General features: G+C 63.5%; 1 protein-coding gene and 1 long non-coding RNA gene across 3 annotated transcripts in view; one reads left to right on the top strand and one right to left on the bottom strand.

Annotated features, from left to right (window-relative positions):
* The window catches only part of ELFN1 (extracellular leucine rich repeat and fibronectin type III domain containing 1), a 69,172-nt gene extending 61,117 nt beyond the window's left edge, over positions 1–8,055 (bottom strand). Inside the window, exon 1 of one of the 2 annotated variants that reach the window (XM_070566135.1) lies at positions 7,855–8,055. The gene's annotated coding sequence lies outside the window, so the exon portion shown is untranslated. Of the gene's footprint in view, positions 1–3,720; positions 3,838–7,854 lie in introns of those variants that run through there. The other variant, XM_070566136.1, reaches the window with a different exon arrangement.
* Positions 8,056–9,985: 1,930 nt separating this feature from the next.
* LOC139074684 (uncharacterized) lies at positions 9,986–12,453 on the top strand. Its single transcript, XR_011524308.1, has 3 exons — positions 9,986–10,056; positions 11,601–11,748; positions 11,861–12,453. It is a non-coding gene; the product is annotated as an uncharacterized lncRNA (long non-coding RNA).
* Positions 12,454–13,274: the final 821 nt, after the last annotated feature.

Genomic DNA, 13,274 nt, shown 5'->3' with positions numbered 1-13,274 from the left:
CCTAAGAAGGCCCTCAGGCCCTCCTGGGCACCCGCAGCCCTCAGCCTCTGTTCTCCCTTCGTCTCCAAGCCCAAGGCCAGCCTGGTCCTGGCTCCCAGGAGGATTCCAACTGAGGCTCCATGACTCTCTAGTCGTGTGACCTTGGGCGATGCTGGACCCTTCTGGAAGAGGAGGCCGATGGGCTGACCTCCCCTGGAAAGGACCATGCATACATATTTGTGTGTTCCTGTTTGCCGTCTGTCTCCCCACCCCGCACACAAGCTCCACCCATGCCAGGGCCTCGTGACGGTCTTGTCCCCAGGCTCCAGGCAGAGTTTGGAGCCCTCGGTAAGTCTAATGAATAAACCTGCAGGAATTCTTCAAGCTCGAATGGCCAGGAGTCTCTGTTCCTGTTCCCAGGTGGCCACTCGGTCCCAGGGTGGTCTCTCCAGCCCCTCCAGTCCCCAGGAGAGTTTGGCAAAGCCACGTCTCAGCTGACTACACTCGGGCAGGGCGGGTGGAAGGTGACGGACAGGCAGGCCCAGAGAGAGGAGGTGAGTGCCCACGGCTGCCACCCCACTTCCTGCTCCCCTCCAGGGCTGCTGGCCAGCACAGGGGGCACAGGAAGTGGGGGTCCCCAGAAGCCGAGGCTGTGCCTGTCCTGCTCACATGACCAGACACAAACCAGCACAGCAGGGGCACAGGGCCCCTTCCACCCACTTCTCTGCCTCCCTCACTGTGCAACCTGGGACCATACACTGCCCCACTCTGGACCTCAGCCTCCCTATCTGCACAGTGGGCGCTGGCATGGATCATACCACAGTCCCTTCCACGTCAGGGCTCCCCTCCCCTGCGTGGGCTCCACCATCAGCCACCCCAACAGAGACCCAGTCGAGGCCAGTGGACACCCGAGCTTCTGCTGGAAGAAATGGGAATCCATGACAGGAGACCAAACGGCAAGGACCACGTGAGGGGCATGGGGGTGCTGGAGAGATGACAAATGTATCCAGTGTCCGCGGGAACACAGCACCTGCTCCAGGTTCACGCCCGGAAATTTACGGCCCGTCTCCCAGCCCTGGAGATCTATCTGCCGCCTGTCATTCACTGGCAGTTTCCATCCTGCACCTTCCCTCCAGATGTATTTCACGCCACCCACCCGGGCTCCGACAGGGTCTGCCTGTTTGTTTCCTGCAGAGATAGATGAACACCCAAGTCCACACACCTCTGCTCATAAATTTCTCCCGCTGCCACAGCATCCTCAGAAACAGGGTCCTCTGCTAATGGGAACTGGGCCCCTAAGTGGGTAGGGACTGCTGTGGGGGGTAGGGGGGCTCTGACCCAGGGGATTGGAGGAGGGGGGTTTCCTGAGTGTTTAGAAAACCCCATTCAAATTTAGAGCTGGTGCATGTGTGCTTGTGTGCATGTGTGTGTGTGTTAGAGACACACACAGATGGAGAACTCCAGCAGACGCTCCCATTTCACTCCATCATTCAAGTCACTGTCATAATTTTGGCCCCACTAATTTTTCTCTCTTGGAACAGGTGACGCTGACAAGGAGACACTTCGGGTCGGAAGATTCCCAAATCCCAGGGTCCAAAAGAGAGGCCGCAGGGGTCCATGCTCCGGCCTGAGGCTCTCCTGGGGACCCCGGCCACTTGTTTCCTTAGGGGGGTGGGGACAGAGGTGGGGGACAGCAGCCTCTCCCCAGCCCAGGTGTGGGGCTCCCAGTTCCAAAGGCAATTGAAAGAACTGCTGAGCTCTCCAGAGCCTTCATGGGGGGCGATGGGGAGGGGACGTTGTTCTTCCTCCCTTCCTGTGGCCCCAGGTGCAGATGCCTACCACGTCACCTCCCCCCCCCCGCACCGCCCCCCCCAGATTTCCAGGCATCACGATAGGGTGCTGGCTTTTCTCAGAGGCAGGACCTGCTGCTCTGGGGCCTGCTGTATCATCCTGAAGGCCACACAGGCTGCAGACCTGCTGCCACAGCCAGGGGGCTGCTCAGCAGCCTGAGGGAGAGGGGCCAGCTGCTGGGGGTAGGGTGCAGCTCCCATCTCTCTGACCCAGGGACCTGGGGGTCTTCTGTCCACCAGGGGCTGTTCAGCCCTCCCTCGCCACGTGAGCAGGAAAAGGAGGGACCCAAGTGATGGGCTCCTGGCCGGCTCCGACCCCGTAAATCCAGAGTGAAGGGGGGCATCACCCTCTGATACCCTGGCCACCTGAGGTTTGTCCCTCTCTCGCCAGGTGTGTCTCCTTTTCTGACGCAATGGGAGGCAAACCTGGGACGGGGTTTGTGCCTGTGTCCCCCCACTGCCTGTTCAATTAAAAGGCGAAAGCTGCAAGGACCCAGGGCAGAGGAGGCCAGGGGGCCGGCAAGGTGGGAAGAGGAGAGTATGTGCAGCTTTGAAGCACCACGAGCCCATCTGCTCATCTCCTCTCGGCACCGGGCAGAGGCTGGGGCCTCTCTGGAAACCCCCTGGGAGAGACAGGGTGGGGAGGATCTCCCTTCATACCTCCCCTCCCTCAGCACCCCTTGAAAGCTCCTGTCACTGAGGCTCCTAGGGTCTCAGATCGTGGGGTGCTTTCTGCACAGCCCCCAGACCAACACAGCCGGGAGAGGCAAACACAGCTGCACCCAAGCAAGGGCTCCACGATGCACCTGCCGGAGATAAGACACTCACACCTGAGCCTCTGCTGCGAGGTGCAAGCCTGGCGGGTCCCCCGAGCCTGGGGAGAGGCCTCCAGGGGCCCTGCCGACCCTGAGTGTCACTGCCCCGTCCCTTCCAGGAAATACACGTTATCATTATACCCCCACTTTACAGATGTGGAAAGTGAGGCTCAGAGAGGTTACCTGCCCCAAGGTCACACCGCTGATGCCTGGAAGAGTCTGATTTCGATGCCAGAGGCTGTCGCTCTGTGTTGGAGGAGAAAACGCCTGCAGGGGGCCCCCACCCAGACCAGCCAGCGAGTGACCTGCGGATTTTAAAGGATGGAAGGGGGACCCCTGCCTTAGAGGCAAGGTGGGACAAGGAGCACCTCCCCCCCAACCACCCCCCCCACAAAGAGATGACGATGAGAACGGGTCCAGGGTGGGGGGAGGGGTGGAGAACATCCACCAAGTTCACAGCAAACCCCACGCCAGCGGTTTGGCTCCCTGGCCGTGACCGCGGAATGCGGCCCCTCCCCCGAGTGTGGCTGGACCGAGCAGGGAGGCGCGCAGCGTCGGGAGGATGGGCAGATAAGGCAGGGGCGGTGATGCCGGGCACGGATGGGGTCAGGGACCAGGGCCGAGGCTTCCAGAAGGGCAGGGGCCGCAGAGGGTCGCCCGCAGGGAGCAGCTGCTCTGGGCTGGGTGCGGGGTGCGTAGGGAGGCGTGCGGACGGCGAAGGGGGCCGACGAGGGGAGACAGGTGCTGGGGAAGGGGTGGGTCCCAGCGAAGGAGCGGCTGTGCGAGGTGCAGCAGCGACCCGGGGGCGGCAGCGGGACCCCGACCGGGCCCCCGGCTCTGCCGGGCTGAGCCAGGCGCCCGCTCCGCCGTCGCCAAGTTCCTGCAACTTTGCCCGCTGCGCTCGGAGGGCGCGCCGGGCCCGGGGCGCACCAGGAGCCGGGGGCGCACAGCGAGCGGGCGCGGGGCGCGAGGTGCGGGGTCCGGCCGCGCCGCCCGAGAGTGGCCCGAGTCCCGCGCCCCTTGCCTCGGCCCCTCCGGCCGCGCTCGGACTCGGGCTCCGCGGGCGCCGCGCTTACCTTTCCGGGGCTGCGCCCGCCGCCGCCGCCGCCGCCGTCCTCCCGGCTCTAACTTCGCTCCGGGGATTGAAATTCCGCCCCAGCTTCGCCCATCGATCCGCGCGCCGCCCCGCCCCTCGCCTCGCGGGCAGGGGGGCCCTTGCGCGCGCGCCCCCCCCCTCCCCCGCTCGCTCCCTCCCACCCCGTCTTCCTCCCCGCCCGGGTCCGGCGCCGAGTCCTCGCCTTGCCTGTTCCCCCCTCCCTCCCTCCCGAACCCCCTCCGCTCGCCCGGCCTCCGCGCCGCCTCGCTCCTTCCCTCCGCGGCCGCCGAGCGCAGGGGGAGGGGCGGGGAGGGGGAGGTACTCGAAAGCGCAGGAGGGTTTCCTCGCGGCCCCTCCCCTGCCCTGCCCTGCCGCCCACATCCAAGCGGGGGCGGGGGAGCGCGCGGATGCCGTCGCCCGGATGAGCCACCGCGACCCCCAGCACATTAGGCAGCGCCCGGGGCGGGCGTTCTCAGGACGCGGGTCGGCCGTCGGTCCCGCCCACAAGGGAGAAGACAGGGACCTAGGGACGGAGAACGTGTGGGGGCGGGGGGAAGGGAGCAGGTAGGGTAGGCCCCCCCACTACGCAGCCCCGGCCCCCCTTCCTTCCCTCACTCACCCCAACCTCTGAGAGGACCCCGGGGGGCTCTCGCGCACTCTTTCTGCTTACTTTGACCCTCACCACCTGCGTGTGCGGAAGCCCCCTTTCCGCAGGTTACAGGAGAGGAAACTGAGTCAAGAGAGGCCCAGAGGCTTGCTCCACGCCTGTCCGAAGCAGACCCCGAAGGGCAGCCTTCACCCCCAGGACGGATGCTCCTAACCCCTCCGGTCTCCCCGCTCCGGCCGGGCAGGCCCCCCCGCAGTGCCCTCAGCCCACCCAGTGGGCGGCCCGGCCGGCGCCTCAGGGCCCGCTCGTGTCCCTGCGCAGCCCGGCCGTCCCCGCCGGCGCCCGGGCCCCCTCCCCGCTTCCTGTCCCCCTCCCGCCTATGATTCCCGGCCTCAGTACCCCCGGCACGCTCTCCGCTCCCCGCCAGCAGCTGGGCAATTCACCGAGCATACAAAAGAGTTGACTCAATTCAAAGGCAGCAAATCAAGATAAATCCTATAGTGTGTGGGGACCGGGGAGGGAGTGGGAATGAACGCCCACAGCACAAGCGAGTCCTAGAGGGACGGCAAGCCCCCACCCTGCCCCCCAGCACCACCTGGGCAGGGAGGTTGGCCAGGAAGGGGGGAGTGGGCTGGGAGCTACCCTACCCCTGCCAGCCAGGATTTAGGAATTTCGGGCTTCCTCATGGTTCCCTCTTGCCTGCCAGTGGGGCTCCTTTGAGAGTGGGTGCCGAGCCTTAAAGGGGTGCCAGGACAAAAGCCAGTGTGTCTCCATGGTAACACACAAGTACTGGGGGGCAGTGTGTCCTGGAAACACTTCACAGGGTCAAGGGTGAGGCACAGCGAGGACGGCACTGGGGCATTTGAGCTGTAGCCACTCTCTCTGAGCCTCCCCTCACGGACCCCCGTCCCAGCAGGCCACAGGCCAAGGGCAGGCCCTTGTTCATCAGCAGATGGACACTGCGGCTTCAGCTGTGCCTGGCCTGGGCACGCCGACAGAGCAGGGCATGAGCGGGCCCCCCTCTCCTCTCTGCTGTCCAAGAGGCCTCTCCGGATGGTTCGGACTGGGGAGAGACTGGTCCTCCCCTAGGGCCCACCCTGGTCACTCTTGGAAGGTCCGAGAAGGGAGAAGCAACCTTCCAGCTCTGGCCTCACCAGCCCTGTGCGGGAAATGCACAGGAGGGAAGGGAGTCGAGGCCCCGAGCAGCCTTCCCCAGGCAAACCCCTGACTTCCCTTTAGGGCTGGTTCCCCAGGCGCTTGATGGCCCAGCAGCTCCCTGCTCTGGAAGGATCCGCGTGGCATTTATATGGGCGTCTCCGGGGTGCCAGGACGGTGCTAGGTGCCTAGCTAGAGATGCATCACGACCTCCTCGCTGCCCCCTTGGTGCAAAGGCTATGAGCCCATTTCTGCAGCATGCAAGCCGAGGCCAGAGGCACTGCCCGACCGCCCTCCCACCAGGCAAGTATGTGGCCCCCCAGAGTCAGTGCTCCAGGAGCTCAGAGGTCAACTGGAGGAGCGGGTTAGAGGTCCCTGCGGGAGGGTCCCCACAACCGGAGAGGATCCCTGAGCGGGCGGCAGAGAGCGAAGCGCACAGCTGGGGGCGCAGAGAATTGGAGGCGGGGCCAGCCATTGGGGTCCTCGCCTCTGCGCCCCCTACCCCGAGCCCAGGCTGCGCCGTCAGGCTGCGACCTCGTCCCCTGAGTCTCCGCTGGGTCGCCCCTCCCCCGTGGCCGCGCCGGTTGGCGGCCTGCGTGGAAGTCATTAATTCTGTTACAGAGACGCCGGCGCCACCGCCGCGAGGACATCTGTCAGGGACCCGATACTGCGCACCACGCCCCCTACCCCACCCCCAGACCCAGAGCTGGGTGAAAAGATGCGACCGCTCACTTATCAAGGCTCTGAGACCGCCGGAGCGCGGCACGCAGCGCTGGAGGGCGCTGGGGTCCCGGAGTTAACGGAGGGGGCGGGGCCGACGGCCAGCTCTGGGGGACAAAGACCCCCCCCCAAGCTGTTTGGGGGCTGGGCTCTGCAGACTGGAAGACGGGAAGAAGCAGCCCCTATTCCCCCGTTCCCGAAATCCTCAAATCCACTCAAGCCTGGGGTGGGGTGGGGGAGCAAATAGAATCCTAGGCATTCGGGGTGCGTGGAGGCGACGCTGGAAGGGGGGCCATCAGGACATTGCCCCCTCCCTTCACATGCAGCTGTAGCTACACCCTAAAACCCTCTCAGAAGCTTCGCAGGTCCCCTCTTCTCTCTAAAGCCCCCTAGGCTGTCTGTTGCGACCACCCCACTCCCCACGGCCCCTCAGATGGGGTGGCGACCGGCCCCCAGGGACGGGCGAATGGGAGCGCATCGGTGTGTCGGTTCAGAGGAAGCGACGCTGATGGGACGAAATTCCTGCTTATCCCTGGCAGTCTGGCCCCAGGGACCCCACACCCATCCAGCGGAGGAGGACTCGGTTGGGGACTGTGCTCAAATCGCGCCAGTCTGGCCGGGGCAGCTGACTGACGGGGCGGCCACAGGCCACACCGTGCAGTTTGGGAAGAGAAAAAGTTGGGGGGGGGGCGACACCCAGAGACCAGAGAGGAAAGAGTGGGAGCACAGCAGGGGGGTGTGGAGGGAAAAGCGACAGGATGGGGACCACGAGAACTGGGGAGGGGGCTGAGTCTGGGCCCGGGGTCGCCCCAGCCTGCAGCCAAGCCTGGCTTCCCGGCTTCCCGGGCTGGGAGAGATCGGGTCACAAGCGTCTATTAATAGCCGCGAGCCGGGTCCTTCCCGGGAGCTCAGCAGCGGCGGGCAGAGCCAGGCGACCGAACTGGAGGAATGGGGGGTCCTGGAACACCTCCTCCAAAGGCTCGGGCTGCGCGGGGCGGAGTGCTGCTCCCCAACGCCGGCTGGGCGAAGGCGAGGCACCCAGAGTCCACTCCTTGTCCGCCCTCCACTACAGGATGGGGTTCCAGCTTGAGGGGGGCAGTCTCCGGGCCAACTTGGGGCGCCGCGGCTCCCACCGCGCACTCGCAGGCAAGACCACCCCCTCGCTCCCTGCCCAGCCCGCCCTTCGCTCTCACAGCGCTCAGCAAAGTTTCGGGGTCCCCGCGGCGCCTCCTAGCCCGAGGGGTCCGGAGTCCTGGCCCATCGGGCCGCGGCGTCGGAGAGGGAAGTTTGTCCGGCCGGGGCTCGGCGACCGCTAACTTCGGGTGCGCCCGCCTCGGAACCCGGGTGAGCCGGGGGGACGCCCAGGAACCGCGGACCCAACGCGCCGCAACCAAAGCTCCACCGGCGGGGGAACTCGGCCCCGGCGCGGACGCTCCGGGCAGGACGCAGGGGTTGGGGCGGCCGGGGCTCAGGGAACCGCTGGGGACCCCGCGCCCGCCCCCACTGCCTCCGGGGAGAGCATCTTCCCCGCCTCCCCCAGGGGCGGGCCCCGCTGGCCCCGCAGCTGCCGCAGAGGAGACCCCCGCCCCCGCAGCCCCCGCGCAGCCCCCTCTCCCACAAGCCCCTTCCTACCTGGGCCGGGTGCGGGCCCGGGGCTGGAGGCACGGTCTCGGGCGAGCGGAGCGCGCGCGCCCAGGTCCCCGGAGCGCGGCGGCGGCGGCGGCGGCTTCCCCTCCTTCCTCCTCCTCTTCCTCCTCCGGCTCGCTGGCTCCAGACAGATCTCCTCCCCCTCGCGCCCTGCCCGCCCCTCCCGGAGCCCGCCGGGCTGGGCTCGGCCTGCGACGGGGAGCGGAGCGGAGCCGGCGGGAGCCGGGCTGCGGCGCTCACTGCGTCAAGCACGGGGCGAGCGCGGGGCGGCGGCGGGGACCGCGCGCTCCGAGCCCGGGGCCAGCCGGGCAGGCGGGGAAGCGGCGGCGGCGCCGGCGACGCCGAGGGGCCGGGCGGCTCGGGCTCCGGCTCGGGCGCGGGCGCGGTGGTGGCGGCCGTGGAAGCGCCGAGGTTGTAGCACATTCTTTCTGAGCGTGATCGAAGGCTTCATGCAGGAGCCGGAGCGGGGAGGGCAGGAGGAGGGGCGGGGGACGCGGGCGGGGGCGGCCGGAGGGGCGGGCGGGCGGCGGGGTCGCTCCCGCAAGTCGGTGGACTGGGGGTGTCCGGAGGGCGACGCGGGAGGGGAAGTTGGAGCGTGCGTGGGGGCGGCGTGGGGAGCCCAGAGGCCGCCTCGCCCCCTCCTCCGGCCCGCCCCGCGCGCCCCTGCCCCCGCCGAGGCCACTATGTGGAGCAGCAGCCCCCAAAGGTCTAGGAGCTGGCCCACTTGGTGGCGATGGGGGTGGGCCCCCGGGCCGGGGAGGTGCACACACCCCCGGGAACCCCGTGAAAGTTGACCCGAAGTCAGACCTCGCGTGGGCGCGCGTCCGCCGGTGCAAACGCACCGCTGGCAGGGGCGCGCGTTCCGGGGGCTGCGGAGGGCCTGGCATGTGCGGAGGTGGGGGTGAGAGGGTGGTCGGGCCCTCAGGGACTTGCCCCGCCCCCACGTCGCTGACTCCCCACTGCCCTCTCATTGCTCTCCCCTTTCCCCGAGGGGAGGGGACGTGGGATCAGCCGGGCCCCTTCCGATTCCGGGAAGGTTTGGTTTATCCGATTTCCCTCCCGCCGATCCTCCTCCCCCTCTCTCGCCTCCCGAACCCCCGGGGGTCCGAAATCGCTCGGTCCGGCTCTAAACTGGGTTCTAAACCCGCAGCCCCCTTGTCGCCCCGAACCGGCGCCCAGCGGCCACGCGGCCTCCCGGGGCGGCGCCCACCGCCCGCCGCCCCTGCCGGCCTGCGGCTGAGCGGAGGGTGAAAATCCCAAACCAGGCTCAAGAGCGCCCCCACCGGGCACGGCCTGCGCGCCGCTTCCGAGCCGCGGGGTCGAGGCTGCGGGGCGGGGACCCGGCGGACGCCGGGCGCGACCCTCCAGACACCGCCCCCGCCCCGCGGTCCTGCCCCGCCCGCCAAGGGAGGCGGAGGCGGCGGGGCCGGTGTGCGCGCCCTGGAGCGCGCGCGGCAAAGGGGTGGGGGCTCCTGGGGGGTGAGGGGGGTGCCTTGGGGGAGCCCCTCCGGGAGGAGGCCCCGGAACAGGCGTGGAGAGGCGCGTGAGGCCACGAGCAGCGGAGCCAAAGGCTGTCCCGATCGCTGGTGGGCGCGGGGCCTGGGGTCGGGGTCGGGTCCAGCGGCCTCTCCGCAACCCATAAACTCCACCCAGCCTGCGGCCTCGGCCGCCTGCCCTCCGCGCGCTTCCCACCCTGCCCTGTGCCTCCACCAGACTCAAGGTCTCTGCAGGAGAGCGGGGAGCCGAGACCCCAAAGGGGGCCAGTGGCGGGGAGGAGAGGTCACCACCTTTCCCCTGGACTCCTGGACCTGGAGGATGACGGATGATGGTCAAGGGCTGTCCGTGGGCTGTCCGGTTCTTGACTTGGGGAGCAGGGGCGCTCAGACCTCCTGGGAAGGCGGGGGGCAGAGGCTGGGCTTGGGGTCTCTGTTGCCCAGGGCCTTCGTGGGGTTGCACAGCCTTCTGTAGCCCAGGCGAGGCTGCAGCCCCCTTTCCCGCTTCCTCTCTCCTTGAAAGTCCGTGACCCGGTTCCCGGGAGGGCCACTCCTGAGGGAGGGGGCTCTCCTGCCCCACAGCCCGGCCTTTCCTGCCTTTCACACCCTAATTCCCTCGCCAGCTCCTGGAGACGTTGAAATACAGCCTTGTTTTCTCCCAGAGGGCAGAGCCGGGCTGTTGCCCCCCCAAAAGGTGGGGCATGGGAGACCCCAGGGCAGATCTGAGGGGGGAGGTCAATGGAGGGGCATCTTCCTCTGGGTTGAATAAAGCCACAGCCGCCGCCCCCCCCTCCCCCCACCTTCTCTCTCTGACAGACACTCATATGGTCCTGAAACCCCCACGCAGCCTCTGGTGTAGACACACACATGACACCCACACATTGCAGGTCTACACACGGGGCCCTCATCTCACCCCACATCCCATTCCCCCACGTGGTGGTGTCTGTACAGAGAAGACAGGACCACCCCAATCTTCCCCCCACCCGCACGGAAGCCCAGTTTAAGTGGGAGCTGGTGTAGCCAGGCATCATGCCTCCTGCTCCACACACCCCGAGTTCACACCTAACCCTCATGAACACACACGTGCACACCCGTGTGGAATTACAAAACGCACCTCCGGCTGTCAAGCATGTGCGTGCTGCTTGCATCGATTGGCTTAGTCCTCACGGCCACCCTAGCCCAGAGTACTATTAACACCTGCCAGTTCACAGGGACACCAGGACTCCAACTGCGCAGAAACTGGGGCAGCAAGATTCTTGTTTTTATTCAAACCAACCAACCACCACGTCAGGACCCATCCCAGCGCTCTTTGGGGAGAGGCAAGCTGGGCCCTGAGGGTCCTTGAGGCCTGGGGCTATGGGGCTGCCACCTTCCCAAGATGTTAGGGGCCCCCCTCTGTGGCTGTGCCCCCGGACACCCTGGCATTCTTTGGCCAAGAACTTGCCACGTCCCATCTTCCGCCAGACGGTGAGCTCAGGGGAGCAGGGCAGCCTGACTCACCCTTGAGTCCTAGTGCCGCACTCCAGAGCAGCACAGAGGAGGGACATGTCTCTGCACCACTGAGGTTGGCTCCTCTCTCCTCTAAGGATGGCCTGGTTGGGAGTAACTGACCCAGGAAGGTCAGTCACCTGAGGCTGTGCCTGGAAGGAGTGAGGGACACAGTGGCTGGGATTAAGGTGGAGGAGAAGAACCCTCCCCTCACCCATCCTGAGGAATGGTACCCAGAGAAAAATAGTAGCTGTGCCCAGAACTTCACAGCAACAGCAAAAAATCACCCATAAACTCCAAAAGCCGTAACAGAAAAGAATCAGTAAAAGAAACAATATGTCCAACTTACATCCCACACAAAGAGCCAATGTCCTCATATGTAAAGAGCACTTACAAATCAATAAGAAAAATACCAAGGAAGGGGGGAAAATGGGCAGAGGGTTATGAACAGAAAAAGAAATTAAAAAGAACACTTAAACATACAAAAAGTGCCTGGTCTCACACTTAACAACAGAAATGCAAATCAAAACTACTCTGAGAGATGATTTTTCATCCATCAGGTGGGCAAAGAGTGAAAAGTTTAATGACGCACCCTGTTGCAATAGTGTCGGGGCGCAGACACTCTTGGAACCTCTGCAACAATGTCAAAATTCCCAATCCACATACCCTCTGGCCCAGCACTTCCTTCCAGGAATCCGTCCTCCAGACACTGCTCGCAAATGTGAAAAATGATGTATTACTGTGTACAAGGTTATTCTCCGAAGCACTGTTTGTAACAGCAGCACATTGGAACCGTCCGGAGTGTCCGTGGATGATGGAGCACTTAGATGCATCCTGGCTCATCCACACAGATCGCGTGCAGCCGGGCAAGCACGGGCTGATTTAGCGCATCTCTGAGGTATGGTCTATAGGGGAAAAAACAACGGGCAGAACGGGGTTGGTTTGTTTTTTTACATTTGTGTGCAAAAAGGTAAAACAAAATCACATATTATTTGCTTGTACGGGCACAGGCGGAACTGTGGGAGAAGACCCAGGACTCGAAGCAGCGGTGCCTGCCGTAGGAAATGGATGGCTGGGAGGCAAGGAGAGAGGGCATCGAAGAGGTCTACGTAAAAATGACTTTAGAGGCCGGCCCGGTGGCGCAGCGGTTAAGTTTGCATGATCCGCTTTGGTGGCCCGGGGTTCACCAGTTCAGATCCTGGGTGCGGACATGGCACCGCTTGGCAAGCCATGCTGTGGTAGGCATCCCATGTATACAGTAGAGGAAGATGGGCACGGATGTTAGCTCAGGGCCAGTCTTCCTCAGCAAAAAGGAGGAGGATTGGCAGCAGATGTTAGCTCAGGGCTAATCTTCCTCAAAAAAAAAAAAAAAATGTGTCTAATGCTTTATTTATTGACAGATAGTGAAATTCACCATTCTCAAGGGTACAGTTCTATGAGTTAGCAAAGGTATCCATCCGTGTCATCACCACCCCAATCCAGAGAGTGACATTTCCATCACCCCAGAAAATGAGACTTGCTTGTTACTGTGTCCCCATGTCTCCCATTTGAATTGCGTACAGTGTACATGTTTCCTTTTGTAATAAATTTAAATACGAAAGTTAAAATGAAAGATTGTTTCGTATCTGTCATCTCACCTGGTCCCCCGAGAACCCAGGAGGCCAATCTCTCCAGCACATTTTAAGGGTGATGAGTGATGAGACTGAACCAAATGGGGTGACAGAGACCTGACTAATGAGACCCCAGAGGGGCAGAGCAGGATTGGAAGCCAAGGCTATCTTTTTTTTTAAAAAAAAAAAAAAAGCACTTTATTGAGGTATAATTGGTATAATTTACATACCATACAATTCACCCTTTTAAAGTGTACAATTCAGTGGCTCTTAGTATCTTCGCAGAGCTGTGCAACCTCCACCACAGTCTAATTTTAGAACCTTTGTTCACCCCAAAAGGAAACCCGGGTGCCCATTCACAGTCACTCCCGTTCCCTGCCCCGACCCCCAGCTCTACGCCACCACCAACCTGCCTTCCGTCTCTATGGATTTGACTGTTCCAGATATTTCTATCAATGGTGGCCTTTGGTGACTGGCTTATTCTACTCAGCATGTCTTTTTGAGATGCATCTACATTGTAGCGTGGGTCACTATTTCATTCCTTTTAATTGCCTAATACTATTCCATCGTATGGACGTACCGCATGTTATCCTCCATGCCTCAGATGCTGGCCACTTGCAGTGTTTCCACTTTGGGTATTAGAAATAGCGCTGCCGTGCACATTCCCGGACAGGTTTTTGTGTGAATGCATGTTTTCCTTTCTCTCTGGCGGATACGGAGGAACGGAATGGTTGCATCATATGGTAACTCTGTCTAACATTTTGAAGAACTCGCAAAGTGTTTGCCGAAGTGGCTGCAACATTTTACCTTCCCA

This window comes from Equus przewalskii, chromosome 12, assembly GCF_037783145.1.
Source record: "Equus przewalskii isolate Varuska chromosome 12, EquPr2, whole genome shotgun sequence".
Classification (NCBI taxonomy): Eukaryota; Metazoa; Chordata; class Mammalia; order Perissodactyla; family Equidae; genus Equus; species Equus przewalskii.
The sequence above is the reverse complement of the archived record's forward strand: the minus strand, read 5'-3'. Positions and strand labels throughout refer to the sequence as shown.